The 21,310-nt window shown below is 40.6% G+C and overlaps 1 long non-coding RNA gene across 1 annotated transcript; it reads right to left on the reverse strand.

Annotated features, from left to right (window-relative positions):
* Positions 1 to 8,380: 8,380 nt before the first annotated feature.
* LOC123079659 (uncharacterized) lies at positions 8,381 to 9,475 on the reverse strand. Its single transcript, XR_006438093.1, has 2 exons — positions 8,947 to 9,475; positions 8,381 to 8,812 (listed from the first exon to the last, which is right to left on the reverse strand). It is a non-coding gene; the product is annotated as an uncharacterized lncRNA (long non-coding RNA).
* Positions 9,476 to 21,310: the final 11,835 nt, after the last annotated feature.

A 21,310-nucleotide genomic window follows, 5' to 3' on the forward strand; every position in this document is an offset into this window, starting at 1 on the left:
AAAATACCCAAAACGAATCGGAACCATTCTGGTGTCCGAATACTATCATCCAATATATCAATCTTTACCTCTCGACTATTTCGAGACTCCTCTTCATGTCCGTGATTTCATCTGGGACTTCGAACAATCTTCCGTCACCAAAACACATTTCGAGAACTATGTAGACAGGACCGAGACACATCTCCGCTCAATAACAAATAGCGGAACCTGTATGCTCATATTGGTTCCTACATATTCTACAAGATCTTTATCGGTCAAACCACAATGACAACATACGTCATTCCCTTTGTCATCGGTATGTTACTTGCCCGAGATTCGATCATCGGTATCCTCATACCTAGTTCAATCTCGTTACTGGCAAGTCTCTTTACTAGTTCCGTAATGCATCATCCTGCAACTAACTCATTAATCACATTGCTTGCAAGGCTTATCATGATGTGCATTACCGAGAGGGCCCAGAGATACCTCTCCGATACTCGGAGTGACAAATCCTAATCTTGATCTATGCCCACCCTACAAACACCTTCAGAGACACCTGTAGAGCATCTTTATAATCACCCAATTACGTTGTGACGTTTGATAGCACACAAGGTATTCCTCCGGTATCCAGGAGTTGCATAATCTCATAGTCAAAGGAATATGTATATGACATGAAGAAAGCAATAGCAATAAAACTTAATGATCATTATGCTAAGCTAAAGAATGGGTCTTGTCCATCACATCATTCTCCTAATGATGTGATCCCGTCCATCAAATGACAACACATGTCTATGCTCAGGAAACTTAACCATCTTTGATTAACGAGCTAGTCAAGTAGAGGCATACTAGGGACACACTGTTTTGTCTATGTATTCACACATGTATCAAGTTTCCGGTTAATACAATTCTAGCATGAACAATAAACATTTATCATGATATAAGGAAATATGAAATAACAACTTTATTATTGCCTCTAGGGCATATTTCCTTCAGTCTCCCACTTGCACTGGAGTCAATAATCTAGTTCACATCGCCATGTGATTTAACACCAATAGTTCACATATTTATGTGCTTAACACCCATAGTTCACATTGCCATGTGACCAACACCCAAAGGGTTTACTAGAGTCAGTAATCTAGTTCACATCGCTATGTGATTAACACCCAAAGAGTACTAAGGTGTGATCATGTTTTGCTTGTGAGAGAAGTTTAGTCAATGGGTCTGCCACATTCAGATCTGTATGTATTTTGCAAATTTGTATGTCTACAATGCTTTGCACAGAGCTACTCTAGCTAATTGCTCCCACTTTCAATATGTATACAGATTGAGACTCAGGGTCATCCAGATAGATGTCAAAGCTTGCATCGACGTAACTCTTTACGGCGAACTCTTTATCACCTCCATAACCGAGAAATATTTCCTTAGTCTTCTAAGGATAATTTTGACCGCTGTCCAGTGATCTACTCCTGGATCACTATTGTTACCCCTTTTCCAAACTCATGTCAAGGTACACAATAGGTCTGGTACACAATATTGCATACATGATAGAACCTATGGCTGAGGCATAGGGAATGACTTTCATTTTCTCTCTACCTTCTGCAGTGGTCGGGCATTGAGTCTGACTCAACTTCACACCTTGTAACACAGGCAAGAACCCTTTCTTTGAATGATCCATTTTGAACTTATTCAAAACTTTATCAAGGTATGTGCTTTGTGAAAGTCCAATTAAGCGTCTTGATCTATCTCTATAGATCTTGACGCCTATTATATAAGCAGCTTCACGAGGTCTTTCATTGAAAAATTCTTATTCAAGTATCCTTTTATGCTATCCAGAAATTCTATATCATTTCAAATCAACAATATGTCATCCACATATAATATTAGAAATGCTACATAGCTCCCACTCACTTTCTTGTAAATACAGGCTTCTCCAAAAGTCTGTATAAATTCATATGCTTTGATCACACTATCAAAGCGTATATTCCAACTCCGAGAGGCTTGCATCAGTCCATAAATGGATCACTGGAGCTTGCACACTTTGTTAGAACCTTTAGGATCGACAAAACCTTTTGGTTGCATCATATACAACTCTTCTTTAAGGAATCCATTAAGGAATGCAGTTTTGACATCCATTTGCCAAATTTCATAATCATAAAATGTGGCAATTGCTAACATGATTCGGACAGACTTAAGCATCGCTACGGGTGAGAAGGTCTCATCGTAGTCAACTCCTTGAACTTGTCGAAAACCTTTTGCAACAAGTCGAGCTTTGTAAACAGTAACATTACCGTTAGCGTCAGTCTTCTTCTTGAGGATCCATTTATTTTCTATGGCTTGCCGATCATCGGGCAAGTCAACCAAAGTCCATACTTTGTTCTCACACATGGATCCCATCTCAGGTTTCATGGCCTCAAGACATTTTGCGGAATCTGGGCTCATCATCGCTTCCTCATAGTTCGTAGGTTCGTCATGGTCTAGTAACATGACTTCCAGAATAGAATTACCGTACCACTCTGGTGCGTATCGTACTCTGGTTGACCTATGAGGTTCGGTAGTAACTTTATATGAAGTTCCATGATCATCATCATTAACTTCCTCACTAATCGGTGTAGGCATCACTGGAACTAATTTCTGTGATGGACTACTTTGCAATTGAAGAGAAGGTATAACTACCTCATCAAGTTCTACTTTCCTCCCACTCACTTCTTTCGAGACAAACTCCTTCTCTAGAAAGGATCCATTCTTAGCAACAAATATCTTGCCTTTGGATCTGTGATAGAAGGTGTACCCAACAGTTTCTTTTGGGTGTCCTATGAAGACGCACTTCTCCGATTTGGGTTCGAGCTTATCAGGTGATACGTCTCCAACGTATCTATAATTTTTTATTGTTCCATGCTATTATATTATCTATTTTGGATGTTTAATGGGCTTTATTATACACTTTTATATTATTTTTGGGACTAACCTACTAACCCAAGGCCTAGTGCAAATTGCTGGTTTTTTTTGCATATTTCAGTGTTTCGCAGAAAAGGATATATCAAACGGAATCCAAACGGAATGAAACCTTCGGGAGAGTTATTTTTGGAACAAATGTGATCCAAGGGACTTGGAGTAGACGTCAAGAAAGGAGCGAGGAGGCCACGAGGCAGGGAGGCGCGCTTGCCCCCCTAGGCGTGCCCCCACCCTCCTGGGCCCCTCGCAGCTCCACTGACCTACTTCTTCCTCCTATATATATGCATATACCCCAAAAACTTCCAGGAGCACCACAAAAACCTACTTCAACCGCCGCAACCTTCTGTACCCAAGAGATCCCATCTTGGGGCCTTTTCCGGAGCTCCGCCGGAGGGGGAATCGATCACGGAGGGCTTCTACCACTAACCTTCGGGTCCATAGTTATTAGCTACTCCCTCCGTCCCATAATATAAGAATGTTTTTTATACTAGTGTAGTGTTAAAAACGTTCTTATATTTTGGGATAGAGGGGGTAGATGGCTTCTTCTCTCTCTTTGGATCCCAATACAAAGTTCTCCTCGATCTTCTTGGAGATCTATTCGATGTAATTCTTTTTGTGGTGTGTTTGTCGAGATCCGATGAATTGTGGGTTTATGATCAAGATTATCTATGAACAATATTTGATTCTTCTCTGAAATCTTTCATGTATGATTTGTTATCTTTGCAAGTCTCTTCGAATTATCAGTTTGGTTTGGGCTACTAGATTGATCTTTCTTGCAATGGGAGAAGTGCTTAGCTTTGGGTTCAATCTTGCGGTGTCCTTTCCTAGTGACAGCAGGGGCAGCAAGGCACGTATTGTATTGTTGCCATCGAGGATAAAAAGATGGAGTTTGTATCATATTGCTTGAGTTTATCCCTCTACATCATGTCATCTTGCCTAATGCGTTACACTGTTCTTATGAACTTAATACTCTAGATTCATGATGGATAGCGGTCGATGTGTGGAGTAATAGTAGTAGATGCAGAATCGTTTCGGTCTACTTGTCGCGGACGTGATGCCTATATACATGATCATGCCTACATATTCTCATAATTATGCACTTTTCTATCAATTGCTCGACAGTAATTTGTTTACCCACTATAATACTTATGCTATCTTGAGAGAAGCCACTAGTGAAACCTATGGACCTCGGGTCTACCTTCTATCATATAAGTTTCCAATCTATTTTACTTTGCAATCTTTACTTTCAATCTATATCATAAGAATACCAAAAATATTTATCTTATTATCTTTATCAGATCTCACTCTCCTAAGTGATCGTGAAGGGATTGACAACCCCTTTATCGCGTTGGTTGCAAGGTTCTTATTTGTTTGTGTAGGTTCGAGGTGACTTGCATGTAATCTCCTACTGGATTGATACCTTGGTTCTAAAAAACTAAGGGAATACTTATGCTACTTTGCTGCATCACCCTTTCCTCTTCAAGGGAAAACCAACATAGTGCTCAAGAGGTAGAAAGAAGGATTTCTGGCGCCGTTGCCGGAGAGATCTACGCACAAGTCAAGACATACCAAGTACCCATCACAAACTCTTATCCCTCGCATTACATTATTTGCCATTTGCCTCTTGTTTTCATCTCCCCCACTTCAGATTTGCCTTTTCTTCGCCTTCTTCCCGTATGTATCTTTGTTTGGGTTTCCATGTGCCTTTTAATTGCTTGCATCTTTGCTTGCTAAAAATCTATTGATATGGGCCCACTTAAAGTGTTCTACTTGGATCATCTTCAATCCTTATGCGCTTGTGCTGAAACCCCAACTAGCCTAGTTGATGGGAAATCTTTAGACAAGCATGCTCATTTTGTGCATCACCGTTTGTCTGAAAAAGGGAGACTCTTATGGGATCAAATAAACAGATTGCTGTGTTATGCTTGGAATCTTTGTGAAATTTGTGATTTTACTTGTTGCTCTAAGAACCCTAAAAAACACCTCCCCTACCTTTGTGAGTTTAATGATAATGAAATCTTATCTTCTTATGCAAAGGGTGTTTATAGTTACTACGATATCGAACAAATTGAAGAATTTGTTGCTTTTAAGGGTTCTTATGAAGTTGCTTCTTTGATTGAAAAGCATGATGTTACTCTCTATGAATATGAAAATTTTGACATACTTAAATATTGCTATGAAAACTATGCTTATAATTTCTATGTCAAAGAATTTATTGAAAGAATGACCGTTGCTTCAGAAGAAAATAATGATATGCATGAATCTATAGATAATTATGATTTCGATGATTTGATTGAAATATCCCTTGATGAACATGATGCTTGCTATTCTTGTGGCCATGATGCCAATATTTATGAAGATGAATTTGCTTTAGTTCCTTATGTTAAACATGAGATCGTTGCTATTGCACCCATACTTGATAGTTCCTTCGATGAAAAGCATGATTGCAATGATTTTATTATAAATTCCATGGTGTAAATTATGCTAATAATATGCAAAACCCTAAGCTTGGGGAAGCTAGTTTTGCTATGTCCTGTACTTGTTGCAATGATCATGATTGGGGTGATTCTTCTTATGATCTTGAGAATTTATTTAAGCCCCACGATGAATATAAGATTGATAATAATATTTGAAATATTGAAAGTGGGTTTGGAAGAGTGTCAAATTTAGATCCCATGTATTTGGAGAATGTTCAATCTTATGCAATTTTCGATAAAAGTGAGTTTGGACAGGTCATGACTTTAGTTAATGTTAATTCCACCATTTTGGAAGAGTGTCAACTTTGCATGCATGTGGATCGTGTTAAAAATATTTTATGTGATAGCTATTTTGTTGAATTTTCTTATGATCCCACATGTAATTATTATGAGATAGGAAAATATGATTGTAGAAACTTTCATTTTACTAAATTACCTCTCGTTATGTTGAGATTGCTATTGTTTCTTTCCGCTTCCTTGCATATGCTAGTTCTGCTTGCTATGATAATTTGTTTTCCTATAAGATGCCTATGAATAGGAAGTATGTTAGACTTAGATGTGTTTTTCACATGTTTTACGATGCTCTCTTTGTGCTTCAATTCTTGTCTTTCATGTGAGCATCATTGAAATCTCTATGCCTAGCTAGGGGCGTTAAACGATAGCTTGTTGGGAGGCAACACAATTTTATTTTTCTTTCTTGCTTTTTGGTTCTGTTTAGTAATAAATAATTCATCTAGCTTATGTTTATATGTGGTTTTATGCTTTTAATTAGTGTTTGTCCAAGTAGAACCTTTGGGAAGACTTGGGGGAAGTTTTTGCGATCTTGCTGTAAAAAACAGAAACTTTAGCGCTCACGAGATTTGCTGCCATGTTTTACTGGAGAGTGCGATTAGGTTAATTATTTTTATAGATCATTAATAGACAAATTACTCATGCCCAACAATTTATTTCAGAATTTTTGGGGTTACAGAAGTATTCGAAACCTACAGATTACTACAGACTGTTCTGTTTTTTTACAGATTCTGTTTTTCGTGTGTTGTTTGCTTATTTTGATGAATCTATGGCTAGTATCGGAGGGTATGAACCATAGATAAGTTGGAATACAGTAGTTTTAAAACAAATATAAATAGAGAATTAGTTTATTACAGTACCTTAAGTGGTGGTTTGTTTTCTTATACTAACGGAGCTCATGAGATTTTCTGTTGAGTTTTGTGTTGTGAAGTTTTCAAGTTTTGGGTAAAGATTGATGGATTATGAAATAAGGAGTGGCAAGAGCCTAAGATTGGGGATTCCCAAGGCACCCCAAGGTAAAATTCAAGGACAACCAAAAGCCTAAGCTTGGGGATGCCCGAGAGTGCATCCCCTCTTTCGTCTTCGTCCATCGGTAACTTTACTTGAGGCTATATTTTTATTCACCACATGATATGTGTTTAGCTTGGAGCGTCTTGTATGATTTGAGTCTTTGCTTTTTAGTTTGCCACAATCATCCTTGCTAGACACATATTTTGAGAGAGAGACACATGAATCAGAATTTATTAGAATACTCTATGTGCTTCACTTATATCTTTTGAGCTAGATAATTTTGCTCTAGTGCTTCACTTATATCTTTTAGAGCACGGTGGTGGTTTTATTTTATAGAAACTAGCGGAGTGGCACGCGCAATTGCGCGGCTAGAATTGTATTTTTGTTCTGATTTTTTATATTTCTTTAAAACATTTGGTGGTATGAAAATATGTGGTGTAAATATTGCAGGTATAACAACATAGTTATTCGTATTGTAAAATTGAAAGTGTCTGGAAATTAAATGGAACACATGTAGGCTTTAGTTGCATTCCACTGAGCCGTATGTATCCAACTTGTTTGGTAGTTTGAAGATAAAGGATGTAAAATTTTCAATCTCAAATTTATGTTTGAACTCCATTAGTGGTTATTGATTTTATGAACATCATATATATAATAAGATAATATAGTATTTTGATTTATAAATTTCAGCAACAACAATTATAATTAGGACTCATCGCAACTAATTGCATGATTGATTATTTTTGAAAAATCGCTTGGTTGCTAGCAGTTGATATTGTTATATACGTGCAAACCACAGTTGTCCTATTTTCCATGTTATGACACCTATATTCCTATGTCCTATTTTATTTAATATATTATTGTAGAACATTTGTGACACTAAAATTCATTAAATCTCAATTTGGATTCCCTGCAAGAACTCAACTTTGGATTAAACCAATAAGTTTGGATTAAATCAATTACATGTTCCTTTAGTATACATATAGTTATACTGTTTATCTGCCTTGTAATAATTTTATTAATTATTTAATATCGAGTTTGTACTGGAACCAAATCACAATATTTTCCATATTACAATTTTATGTATTTATTGTTGTTGTATTATTTGTCAATCCAATGAAATATTGTAATATTACAATTTTATTTTAATTTAGCTATTTATAAATGTTACATTGTGTTCATCCTAGCTAAAATGCTAGAATTCAGTTCTTTTGAATTCATAAATAAAACATAGTGCTTTTCTATTGATTTGGTATGTGCGCACGGGCTAGCAATTAAACTATAAAATACTAAATATTTTTATGCACTATACACACAATATAATAACACATATATCTATATGACATCTTCTATTCAGATTGTTGTGCTGCAAAATATAATATAGTTTCATGTACGACAACCCTTCTATTTTCAGTACTTAATGACTTTGGTTAACAGTAATAAGACTATGCGAGTTATGTTGTCTATTAGGAACTAAAGAGTTGTTATTATTTTTCATATCATGATAAATCTAAGTTTCATGTTCACAAAATGATGAACAGAATTGTCATATTCCAATTCTTCTCAAACATGTTTCTGTTCATCATGAGGAAACAGTTTTTCCTTGAACAAACCAATGCATTCTTAGGTTGATATTTGCACATATAATTCATCAATTTGAAAAGAACACCTCAACTACCAGTAATTCATAAATAGTTGAGATAACTTGGTGTGCACCAGAACTGAAAAAAAGAAGTACACATAAAGACATGGATCTCTATGGACACAAAGATAGTACATGGAGCACACCATGATTACAGAGTAACTCCTATTGTGTCATGTACTGGAGTTTCTATTTTTTCTATGATACTCTTTGATGCTTGACATGTAATCTAAATATATTACCTGTAGTAAAAGTCATCTGAATATAAGGTATTATAGTATCACAATGTGCTCCGGATATGTATATTCCTACCTCGACTTGGCTTTGCTTTCACTGAGACGATCCAGCGAGTTGCCGTGTAGTTTACGGCCAGCACGACCTTTGAAAACCTAGCTCGATTTGCTTCCTGATGTGATGGCTAGAACAAATCTTCACGTACAAAGCTAGCTAATCAGGCGATCTGCAATAACAAACCGGAAATACCATACGCTAAAATCAATTTACATGACTACATAAAAATTTTGTGGACGTGCATGCAATGTAGTGTGCATCAAGCCGCATGGGAGGGTTCTGATGAGAAGGTTGTAGGGTTACCTCACGGTCGGCGTTGCCTCTGTCGCCGTCCCTCCTTTGACGCATGCGTCCAAGTCGACCATGGGTTGGCTGTTTCGCCAGCCTCTGTCGTACTTGTACCTGTGATGCACGTCAAAGAAGGTGTCGATCGATGCTTCCTCGTCAGGCCTAGATTTCTTTGCCTCCAGCCGTTGATTTTTGGCACCCAAACTCCACCGTTTCTTCGACACCTGCATCCGTTGGTTGCCACGGGCTGGCTGCATCAGCACCCTATGTCGTATACTTGAATATACCTGTGATGTACGTCGTTCTTTGTCCCTCGGCAAGCCTAGATTTCTTTGCTCCCGGACGTTGGTTTTTGGTGCGGAGACTCAGGCGCTTCTTTGACGCCTGCATGTACGTTGTCCGTCGATTGTCTTCCTCAGCACCCTCGAAGCCTAGGTTTTGTTTTTTGACCTGTTCTTATGCTAGGGGTCAAAAGTGTTGGTTCGTTCGAGTCCATGAGCACGTGATGGTTCCTCTAGCACGTAGATTTAATCTGACCGACAGATTATTGGAAGTTAAAAAAGTGTTTCTTTTTTTTACGGACCAAAGTGTTTCCTTTTATGAGGTGACCTAGTTCTATACGTGCTAATTTTGTTGGACTGTTTTTGGTTTTTTTTTCAGGATATTTTATTTGGAGTTGGATTCTATACGTGCTTACCATCCGGTTCTGCATGACCATATAACAGACCTCTATGTCTACAACACCTAAACTCTGTCCGTAATATGTACGAAGCCTACTCTATGTATTTTTTTTTTGACATGTACTCGTTGTAGTTGGAAGCACACGTGAGATATATGTTAAGTCAACTATATAGAATCTAAAACAATTGTATAGAATCTTAGCCGTTCAAATCTCATGACTTAACATTGATAAATCTTAACCGTTCTTTTTCTATCGTTTTAATAATATAATAAATTATTAATCTCTCATGCTTCACTTATATTATTTTAAGAGTCCTTTAGAACAGCATGGTAATTTTCTTTGGCTATAAAATTAGTCCTAATATGATAGGCATCCAAGATTGGTATAATAAAAACTTTCATAAAAAGGTGCATTGAAAACTATGACAAGTTTGATACTTGATAATTGTTTTGAGATATAAAGATGGTGATATTAGAATTGTGCTAGTTGAGTAGTTGTGAATTTAAGAAATACTTGTGTTGAAGATTGCAAGTCCCGCAGCATGCACGTATGGTAACCGTTGTGTAACAAATTTAAAACATGAGGTGTTCTTTGATTGTCTTCCTTATGAGTGGCGGTCGGGGACGAGCAATGGTCTTTTCCTACCAATCTACCCCCCTAGAAGAATGCACGTAATGTTTGGTTTTTGATGACTTGTAGATTTTTGCAATAAGTATGTGAATTCTTAATGACTAATGTTGAGTCCATGGATTATACACACTCTCACCTTTCCATCATTCCTAGCCTCTTCGGTACCGTGCATTGCCCTGTCTCACCTTGAGAGTTGGTGCAAACTTCGCCGGTGCATCCAAACCCCGTGATATGATACGCTCTATCACACATAAACCTTCTTATATCTTCCTCAAAACAGCCATCATAACTACCTATTATGACATTTCCATAGCCATTCCAAGATATATTGCCATGCAACTTTCCACCGTTTCATTTATGACACGCTTCATCATTGTCCTATTGCCTTGCATAATCATGTAGTTGACATCGTATTTGTGGCAAAGCCACCATGCATAACTTATCATACATGTCACTCTTGGTTCATTACCCTTCCCGGTACATCGCCGAAGGCATTCATATAGAGTCATATTTTGTTCTAGTATCGAGTTGTAATCATTGAGTTGTAAATAAATAGAAGTGTGATGATCATCATTAATAGAGCATTGTCCCAAATAAAAAAATAAAAAAGAAAGGCCCCAAAAAGATAAATAAAAAGGGACAATGCTACTATCCTTTTTTCCACACTTGTGCTTCAAAGTAGCACCATGATCTTCATGATAGAGAGTCTCTTGTTTTGTCACTTTCATATACTAGTGGGAATTTTTTTCCATTATAGAACTTGGCTTGTATATTTCAACAATGGGCTTTCTCAAATGCCCTAGGTCTTCGTGAGCAAGCAAGTTCCATGCACACCCACTTATTTTCTTTTGTTGAACTTTCATACATTTATAGCTCTAGTGCATCCGTTGCATGGCAATCCCTACTCCTTGCATTGACATCAATTGATGGGCATCTCCTTAGCCCGTTGATTAGCCGCGTCGATGTGAACTTTCTTCTTTTTTGTCTTCTCCACATAACCCTCATCATATTATTCTATTCCATCCATAGTGCTATATCCATGGCTCACGCTCATGTATTGCGTGAAAATAGAAAAAAGTTTGAGATCACTAAAGTATGAAACAATTGCTTGGCTTGTCATCGGGGTTGTGCATGATGAGAGAATTCTTGTTTGACAAAAATGGAGCATGACCAAACTATATGATTTTGTAGGGATGAACTTTCTTTGGCCATGTTATTTTGAGAAGACATGATTGCTTAGTTAGTATGCTTCAAGTATTATTATTTTTATTTCAACATTAAACTTTTGTCTTGAATCTCTCGGATCTGAATATCCATGCCACAATAAAGAAAATTACATTGAGAATTATGCTAGGTAGCATTCCACATCAATTTTTTTGTTTTTATCATTTACCTACTCGAGGACGAGTAGGAATTAAGCTTGGGGATGCTTGATACGTCTCCAACGTATCTATAATTTTTGAGTGTTCCATGCTATTATATTATCTGTTTTGGATGTTTAATGGGCTTTATTATACATTTTTATATTATTTTTGGGACTAACCTACTAACCCAAGGCCCAGTGCAAATTGTTGTTTTTTTTGTCTAATTCAGTGTTTCGCAGAAAAGGAATATCAAATGAAATCCAAACGGAATGAAACCTTCGGAAGAGTTATTTTTGGAACAAACGTGATCCACGGGACTTGGAGTAGACGTCAAGAAAGGAGCGATGAGGCCACAAGGTAGGGAGGCGCGCCTGTCCCCCTGGGCGCGCCCCCACCCTCGTGGGCCCCTCGCAGCTCCACCGACCTACTGCTTCCTCCTATATATATTCATATACCGCGAAAACATCCAGGAGCACCACGAAACCCTATTTCCACCGCTGCAACCTTCTGTACCCAAGAGATCCCATCTTGGGGCCTTTTCCGGAGCACCGTCGGAGGGGGAATCGATCACGGAGGGCTTCTACATCAACACCATAGCCTCTCCGATGATGTGTGAGTAGTTTACCACAGACCTTCGGGTCCATAGTTATTAGCTAGATGGCTTCTTCTCTCTCTTTGGATCTCAATACAAAGTTCTCCTCGATCTTCTTGGAGATCTATTCGATGTAATTGTTTTTGCGGTGTGTTTGTGGAGACCCGGTGAATTGTGGGTTTATGATCAAGATTATCTATGAACAATATTTGATTCTTCTCTGAAATTTTTTATGTATGATTTGTTATCTTTGCAAGTCTCTTTGAATTATTAGTTTGGTTTGGCCTACTAGATTGATCTTTCTTGCAATGGGAGAAGTGCTTAGCTTTGGGTTCAATCTTGCGGTGCCCTTTCCAAGTGACAGCAGGGGCAGCAAGGCACATATTGTATTGTTGCCATCGAGGATAAAAAGATGGAGTTTATAGCATATTGCTTGATTTTATCCCTCTACATCATGTCATCTTGCCTAATGCGTTACTCTGTTCTTATGAACATAATACTCTAGATGCATGCTGGATAGCGGTCAATGTGGGGAGTAATAGTAGTAGATGCAGAATCGTTTCGGTCTACTTGTCGCGGACGTGGTGCCTATATACATGATCATGCCCAGATATTCTCATAATTATGCTCTTTTCTATCAATTGCTCAACAGTAATTTGTTTACCCACCGTAATACTTATGCTATCTTGAGAGAAGCCACTAGTGAAATCTATGGCCCCCGGGTCTACCTTCTATCATATAAGTTTCCAATCTATTTTACTTTGCAGTCTTTACTTTCAACCTATATCATAAAAATACCAAAAATATTTATCTTATTATCTCTATTAGATCTCACTCTTGTAAGTGACCATGAAGGGATTGACAACCCCTTTATCGCGTTGGTTGCGAGGTTCTTATTTGTTTGTGTAGGTTCGAGGTGACGTGTGTGTAGTCTCCTACTGGATTGATACCTTGGTGCTCAAAAACTGAGGGAAATACTTACGCTACTTTGCTGCATCACCCTTTCCTCTTCAAGGGAAAACCAACGCAGTGCTCAAGAGGTAGCATCAGGCGGAAGCTTTTTCACATAAGCATCGCAAACCCAAACTTTAAGAAACGATAACTTAGGTTTCTTGCTAAACCATAGTTCATATGGTGTCGTCTCAACAGACTTAGATGGTGCCCTATTAACGTGAATGCAGCCGTCTCTAGAGCATAACCCCAAAACGATAGTGGTAAATCGGTAAGATACATCATAGATCGCACCATATCTAATAAAGTACGGTTACGACGTTCGGACACATCTTTGCGCTGTGGTGTTCCAGGTAGAGTGAGTTGTGAAACTATTCCACATTTTTTCAAATGAAGACCAAACTCGTAACTCAAATATTCACCTCCGCGATCAGAACGTAGAAACTTTATTTTCCTGTTACGATGATTTTCCACTTCACTCTGAAATTCTTTGAACTTTTCAAATGTTTAAGACTTGTGTTTTATTAAGTAGATATACCCATATCTGCTTAAATCATCTGTGAAGGTCAAAAAATAACGATACCCGTCGCGAGCCTCAACACTCATCGGACCACATACATCAGTTTGTGGCTCGCTCCATTGTTTCGGAGAACGAAGTCTTAGTCATCTTGCCCATGAGGCATGGTTCGCAAGCATCAAGTGATTCCGAAAGCTCATCTGCATGGAGTTTCTTCATGCGCTTTACACCAATATGACCTAAACAGCAGTGCCACAAATATGTTGCACTGTCATTATTACCTTTGCATCTTTTGGCATCAATATTATGAATATGTGTATCACCACGATCGACATTCAACAAAAATAGACCACTCATAAAGGGTGCATGACCATAAAAGATATTACTCATATAAATAGAAAACCATTATTCTCTGATTTAAATGAATAACCGTCTCGCATCAAACAAGATCTAGATATAATGTGAATGCTCAACGCTGGCATCAAATAACAATTATTCAGGTCAAAAACTAATCCTGAAGGTAGATTTAGAGGTAGTGTACCGACGGCGATCACATCGACCTTGGAATCATTTCCGACGCGCATCATCACCTTGTCCTTAGCCAATCTTCGTTTAATCCGTAGACCCTGTTTCGAGTTGCAAATATGAGCAACAAAACCAGTATCAAATACCCAGGCGCTACTACGAGCATTAGTAAGGTACACATCAATAACATGTATATCAAATATACCTTTCACTTTGCCATCCTTCTTATCCGCCAAATACTTGGGGCAGTTCCGCTTCCAGTGACCAGTCCCTTTCCAGTAGAAGCACTCAGTTTCAGGCTTAGGTCTAATCTTGGGCTTCTTCTGGGGAGTAGCAACTTGCTTGCTATTCTTCTTGAAGTTCCCCTTCTTACCTTTGCCCTCTTTCTTGAAACTAGTGGTCTTGTTAACCATCAACACTTGATGCTCCATCTTGATTTCTACCTCTGCAGCCTTAAGCATTGCAAAGAGCTCGGGAATTATCTTTTCTATCCCTTGCATATTATAGTTCATCACAAAGCCTTTATAGCTTCGTGGCAGTGATTGAAGAACTCTGTCAATGACACTATCATCCGGAAGATTAACTCCCAACTGAGTCAAGTGGTTACGGTAGCCAGACATTACGAGTATGTGTTCACTGACAGAACTGGTCTCCTTCATCTTGCAGCTATTGAACTTGTTGGAGACTTCATATCTCTCAACTCGGGCATTTGCTTGAAATATTAACTTCAACTCCTGGAACATCTCATATGCTTCATGACGTTCAAAACGTCTTTAAAGTATCGATTCTAAGCCGTAAAGCATGGCACACTGAACTATCGAGTAGTCATCATATTTAGCTTGCGAGACATTCATAACGTCCGGAGTTGCTCCTACATCAGGCCTTGCACCTAGCAGTGCTTCAAGGACGTAATTCTTCTATGCAGCAATGAGGATAATCCTCAAGTTAACCCAATCCGTGAAGTTGCTACCATCGTCTTTCAACTAAGCTTTCTCTAGAAATGCATTAAAATTCAAGGAAACGGTAGCACGGGCCATTGATCTACAACATAGATATGCAAAAACTATTAGGACTCACTAGTACAGCAAGCTCCTAAACAACCGGTGTAAAACCCCTTTTCGTGACGGCATTTGGAACCGTCTCCAAGTGAGTCTGGGCGATAGGGGGGTCCTTCCCACACGACCTAGAAACCGTCGTGTATATGCCCTCCTGGCACACACATTCGGCAAAATGAGGTCGTGTGCGACCGGCGAGCGCTCAAATAGGGAAATACGTACAATAGAGCTAAGAAATACAATTATACGGCGAAATTGTTTCCGGTCGCAAGTACATCCCACACAGTCAGTCCCTGCTAAACGTTTCCGTTCATATCTACATCCCACACAGTCGCTCGAAGGAAAACATTTTCATTCACAGGTACATCACACACAATTTTCCCGCTAAATCGCTTGCGTTATTGAATATATCACACACGCTCCATGGAAGAAACTGTGTGCCAAAGGTTGTCCATCACACATAGTTTTCATGTGGTAAACGTTTGCGCAAGGTGGCCTAATGCAAACAGTTTTCAAGAGAAAGTCATGTGTGATTATTCATTGATCAAACACGGTTTATTCCTAGAAACTGTGTGCATTGGATGAGGTCATCGCCCATGATATTTTTTCAACAACCGTTTGCAATAGCAAAACCCAATTAGCAGGCCAATTCGCCACTAGCAGGCTAATTATCCGATTATTCATAATTCATAAGCACACAATATATTTCATTTTCATAATTGAAATACATCAGAGTACAGCATCATATAGCTTCAGCACTCAACTACCCCATTACACAACTACACCAGGACCAAGTTTCACATGCAACATCTATAACCTTTTGAAATTAGCATCATAAGCGGTACATAGACAGATGTATCTCATCTGGAAAACTGGTGAAGCAGAAGGCGAATATTGAGCCTTCATTGATGTGACGGTCTTTGTAACTTTAGGCCAGTGCTGGTGGATGATTGACCATCCATCCTTCGTCCGCTTCAGGAACACTTCAATATTGAACCATGGGTGTTGTATGAATACCTTCCTTGCCTCCTTACCATACAGGTGGTTTGAGAGGTAATCATCAGTGAGCTACTTTGGAAAGGCCTGAAAACAAGGATGTGCATAAATATCTTCTCTATATTGAAAATGGGGCAAAGGAATTAAAAAAGCAAGGTATAATAGTTAGTACCATCTTGTAGTGAACTTATGTCTTCCTCATTGTGCAGACAAAGATCTTATTATTTTTTGTCGCTAATTTCTTTATCCTAACAATCTTTCTAAGTTTCACTTGGCTGATATTCATGGACAACTCATTTCCCCATATGCAAAAATGGTCGAACAGTGGGTCAAAACCTCTAACAGCAGGACCTACATGTGCAAGACCAAATTGTTAAAAACCTAAATATTATAATGGTTCCTGCAATTGCACAATAATGTGCTATTAGATAGCGGACCATGCACGTGCTAACCTCGATTGTCAATCTTAGTGCTTCCCATTGTTTCCCTGCAACACATATAAGGTAGTTAGTCATCAGGTTAAGTAAGGGTTCACATGCTATTAGTAAAATATGTTGATGAAAAATAATTACATTGTAGATTCATCAGATTAATTCAAGCCAGAGGGAGAAACCATTTACCCAAACCAAGCATGATTAAGAACTAGGAAATATAGCACTTGTATATGTTTCTCATGTATTAAGTGCAACCAAATTCGATTTATTCCTCACATGCACAACAATACAAAATTTGACCTATTTCTCACATGGAAGACAATACAAAATTGTAGCCTGAAAAATTGAACATCACATTTGCAGAATTGAACCAAACAGTTAACTGAAGACGATAACTAATTAACAAAACAGTTAATAAGTGAGCACCACACTGCACGACATATAGAACATATACACTAGAGCAACAGATTGCATGGTAAAATTAGATAGCACAATTCACTAGAATTTGTAAAGGAAAGGCAGGAGCAGCACACACAACGGGTAAACCGAGCATGCTTAACTGGCGTAGCTAGCAAATGGAAAGGTGCACCTTTAAGATCTGGGGGTCGGCATGAATGGCTGCCATCACGACCTCATCCGCGCGTGTGGCCGCGATTTGCTTCTCCGCTGCCAAATGCTCCTTGAGGTCCTGGCTATACTGCGTGCACCATGGCTTAGGCCGGCGCTTATTTGGTGGAGGGGTCGGTGATTTTTGTGGAAGGTGTCGCTCTCGCACCTGCGGTAGGGGCATGTGGGATGTGGAAGGAGGAGGATGGGGGTCGGTGTGGATTACCTTCCTGGATAGGCGAGGCCGAGGAGCGTGAAGGAGGGTCGCCGATGAGGAGGCGGCGGCGCTGCAAGCAAGGAGTGAAGGTTTCAACTTGGAAAGGAAGGCGCAAAGAGGGGAAATGTGGGTTTTGGTAAGGGGGAGGGGGCGGGGAGGTAGATATTTCCGAGGAAGCCGAAAATTTGGAATCGCTTCAGCCAAAAAACGGGCGCGCAAAGTGTCATCGGACACGGTCCCTTATTCAAAACTGTGTACGATATGTGAACATCACAAACGATTCAGATAGCTTAACCCGTGTGTGTTGAGTTTGAGCGTCAAAAATTTTGGTTCGAATTTCCCTGGTTACAGTGGTCATCCACGTCACTGCATAATTAGGGTACACAAAGGAGACTAACTTCTTAATCGAGCAAGTTTAGCAATTAAACAGAGCTAGCTGACCTAAACATTACTCTAACAAATTAAAGACCGACGCTCTTAATTAAACAAAACAAAGAGTACTACTACGGCTGGTACTCGTCGATCTCCGCCGCCGCCTCCATGTGCAGCTCGCGCCCGACGGTCTCCTGGGGAAGGGGCTCCATGGCATCAATTGCACCATACTCGGCAAGCATCTCACCATCTACATCTGCCATATCTTTGGAAAGGCCGCCACGAGTTGGGCGTGGGCGGACACCATGTGGCTCTGGCGGGCTCCATCGTGGCAAGGTATGCCATGCAGGAACGGGTGGCTGCTCGAACGCTCTCGGCGATTGCCAGCTCTTCGGCCGTGGGTTGCTGACCGTTGTCGGAGAAGCTTCGTTCGATTTGTGCAGTGACCGCCACGACCTGGGTGTGGACAGCCTCGACATGGTAGTGGGAGGCCTCTAGCAGGGCTAAGACCGCCGCTGCGAAACGGACAACTGATGTGCCGCTCTCGCCAGTTGCTATCCTCGAGGCAGATGTTGTTGCCGCCGCCTAAGAAACAACAGCGGCCGTTTGGGCTGCCTTGGCCTCCCGGACACAGACCGCGGTCGCCCTCACGAAGCTTGTTAGCACGCGCCTGGCGGCTGCATCCGCGCTCTCGTCGGAGTGGGCCGCTGAAGTTTCCCTCACGACGTGGGTCCACGTTCCCATCTTTCACCGACGGTGAATGAACAGTGAAATGAAATTTGGGGAGTGAGCTAGCTAGTGTGCTTTACACGCCGGTTGTGGACTGTAGCCGACGCACCTTCTCTCGTAAGGAATGGGTGTACTATACACCGACGGTGCTCCAAGATATTTTGTGCTGCATCTCACATGGTTGGTGATAATAAACTGTGTGCAATCTACTTGATTTATCATCTTGATCGTTTGAATTACGTAATGGGGTTAAGGCTACAAAGGATGGTGTTTGAATTGTTAGAATTTTTATCTGCAATGAACATGCAACTATAGGTGTGCCGTCAAAATAATTGGAATTATTCAGGGTTCATTTGTACATTTTTATACATTAACTGGGTTTTCCAGGTGTCGGTGTCAAAATCGGCGGATCTCGGGTAGGGGGTCCCGAACTGTGCGTTTAGGCCGGATGGTAACAGGAGGCAGGGGACACGATGTTTTACCCAGGTTCGGGCCCTCTTGATGGAGGTAAAACCCTACGTCATGCTTGATTAATATTGATGATATGGGTAGTACAAGAGTAGATCTACCACGAGATCAGAGAGGCTAAACCCTAGAAGCTAGCCTATGGTATGATTGTATCTTGTGATTGTTGTCCTACGGACTAAAACCCTTCGGTTTATATAGACACCAGAGAGGGTTAGGGTTACACAAGGTCAGTTACAAAGGAGGAGATATCCATATCCGTATTGCCTAGCTTGCCTTCCACGCCAAGTAGAGTCCCATCTGGACACGCGACGAAGTCTTCTATCTTGTATCTTCATAGTCTAACAGTCCGGCCAATGGATATAGTCCAGCTGTCCGGAGACCCCCTAATCCAGGACTCCCTCAGTAGCCCCTGAACCAGGCTTCAATGACGATGAGTCCGGCGCGCAGTATTGTCTTCTGCATTGCAAGGCAGGTTCCTTCTCCGAATACACCGCAGAAGAATTTGAATACGAGGATAGTGTACGACCCTGCAAAATAAGTTCCACATTCCACCATAGAGAGAATAATATTTTCGCAGATCTAGTTTGCTGGCTTGTTTTGGCAGCATGACATTACATCATGGCCCGGTGATTATTCGAACCGTTTCTTTTAACCAGCCCCGCACATAACGCGCTGCAGTTTTTCGACACGTCTTGTCAAAGCAGAGATCGTGTCCCCTTATTACGAGATTCTCATCAATACGGGCGTGGGTAACCCAACCGCGCCATCAATTGCAGTGCTTGGGGGATAAGCGAGTTTTACCAGGCAATTGGGGATGCTTAGTTTCGTCCGCCCATATAAAGGGATAAGGATTCACCTTTCTATCCACGCCTTCTTCCTCCCTTACCTATCCGTTTTCGCACACTCGAGCTCTAGCGCCCAAGTCCGCACTTCCCACCTTGACCTTCTCCAATCATGTCCGGAGCGGGAGGCAAGTGGATGGTCTTCTCCGTCATGGAGGGAGACATCAAGAAACTGAGTAGAGCCGGATACCTGCCCGACGACATCGCGCACCGGCTCCCAGATGAGGGGCAGCACATCCCCACCCCCAGGCCCCATGAGAGGGTAGTATTCCTCACCCATTTCCTCTGCGGACTGGGGTTCCCTCTCCATCACTTTGTCCGGGTTTAGGATCGAAAGTATGTCTAGAGGGGGGTGATTAGACTACTTGACCAAATAAAAACTTAACCTTTTCCCAATTTTAGTTCTTGGCAGATTTTAGCTAATTTAGGACAAGTCAAGCAATCATCACATGATTCAAGCAAGCATGCAAAGAGTATATAGGCAGCGGAAAGTAAAGCATGCAACTTGCAAGAATGTAAAGGGAACGGTTTGGAGAATTCAAACGCAATTGGAGACACGGAAATTTTTCCCGTGGTTCAGATAGGTGGTGCTATCCTACATCCACGTTGATGGAGACTTCAACCCACGAAGGGTAACGGTTGCGCGAGTCCACACAGGGCTCCACCCAAGGGTAACGGTTGCGCGAGTCCACACAGGGCTCCACCCACGAAGGGTCCACGAAGAAGCAACCACCCACAAAGGGTCCACGAAGAAGCAACCTTGTCTATCCCACCATGGCCATCGCCCACACAGGACTTGCCTCACTAGCGGTAGATCTTCATGAAGTAGACGATCTCCTTGCCCTTACAAACTCCTTGGTTCAACTCCACAATCTTGTCGGAGGCTCCCAAGTGACACCTAGCCAATCTAGGAGACACCACTCTCCAAGAAGTAACAAATGGTGTGTAGGTAATGAACTCCTTGCTCTTGTGCTTCAAATGATAGTCTCCCCAACACTCAACTCTCTCTCATAGGATTTGGATTTAGTGGAAATAAGATTTGAGTGGAAAGCAACTTGGGAAGGCTAGAGATCAAGATTCGTATGGTAGGAATGGAATATCTTGGTCTCAACACATGAGTAGGTGGTTCTCTCTCAAAACATATGAGTTGGAATGGTGTGTGTGTTCTGATGGCTCTCACTTCGAATGAGGAGGAGGTGGAGGGGTATATATAGCCCCCACACAAAATCCAACCGTTACACAGTTTTCCAATCTCGGTGGGACCGAATCAATAAACTCGGTCGGACCAAAAATGTAAACCTAGTGACTGTTAGAGATTTTCGGTGGGACTGACATGCAACTCGGTAGGACCGATATGGTTAGGGTTTGGGCATAACGTAATCTCAGTGAGACCGATTAC

Source organism: Triticum aestivum, chromosome 1A (genome assembly GCF_018294505.1).
Source record: "Triticum aestivum cultivar Chinese Spring chromosome 1A, IWGSC CS RefSeq v2.1, whole genome shotgun sequence".
NCBI lineage: Eukaryota > Viridiplantae > Streptophyta > Magnoliopsida > Poales > Poaceae > Triticum > Triticum aestivum.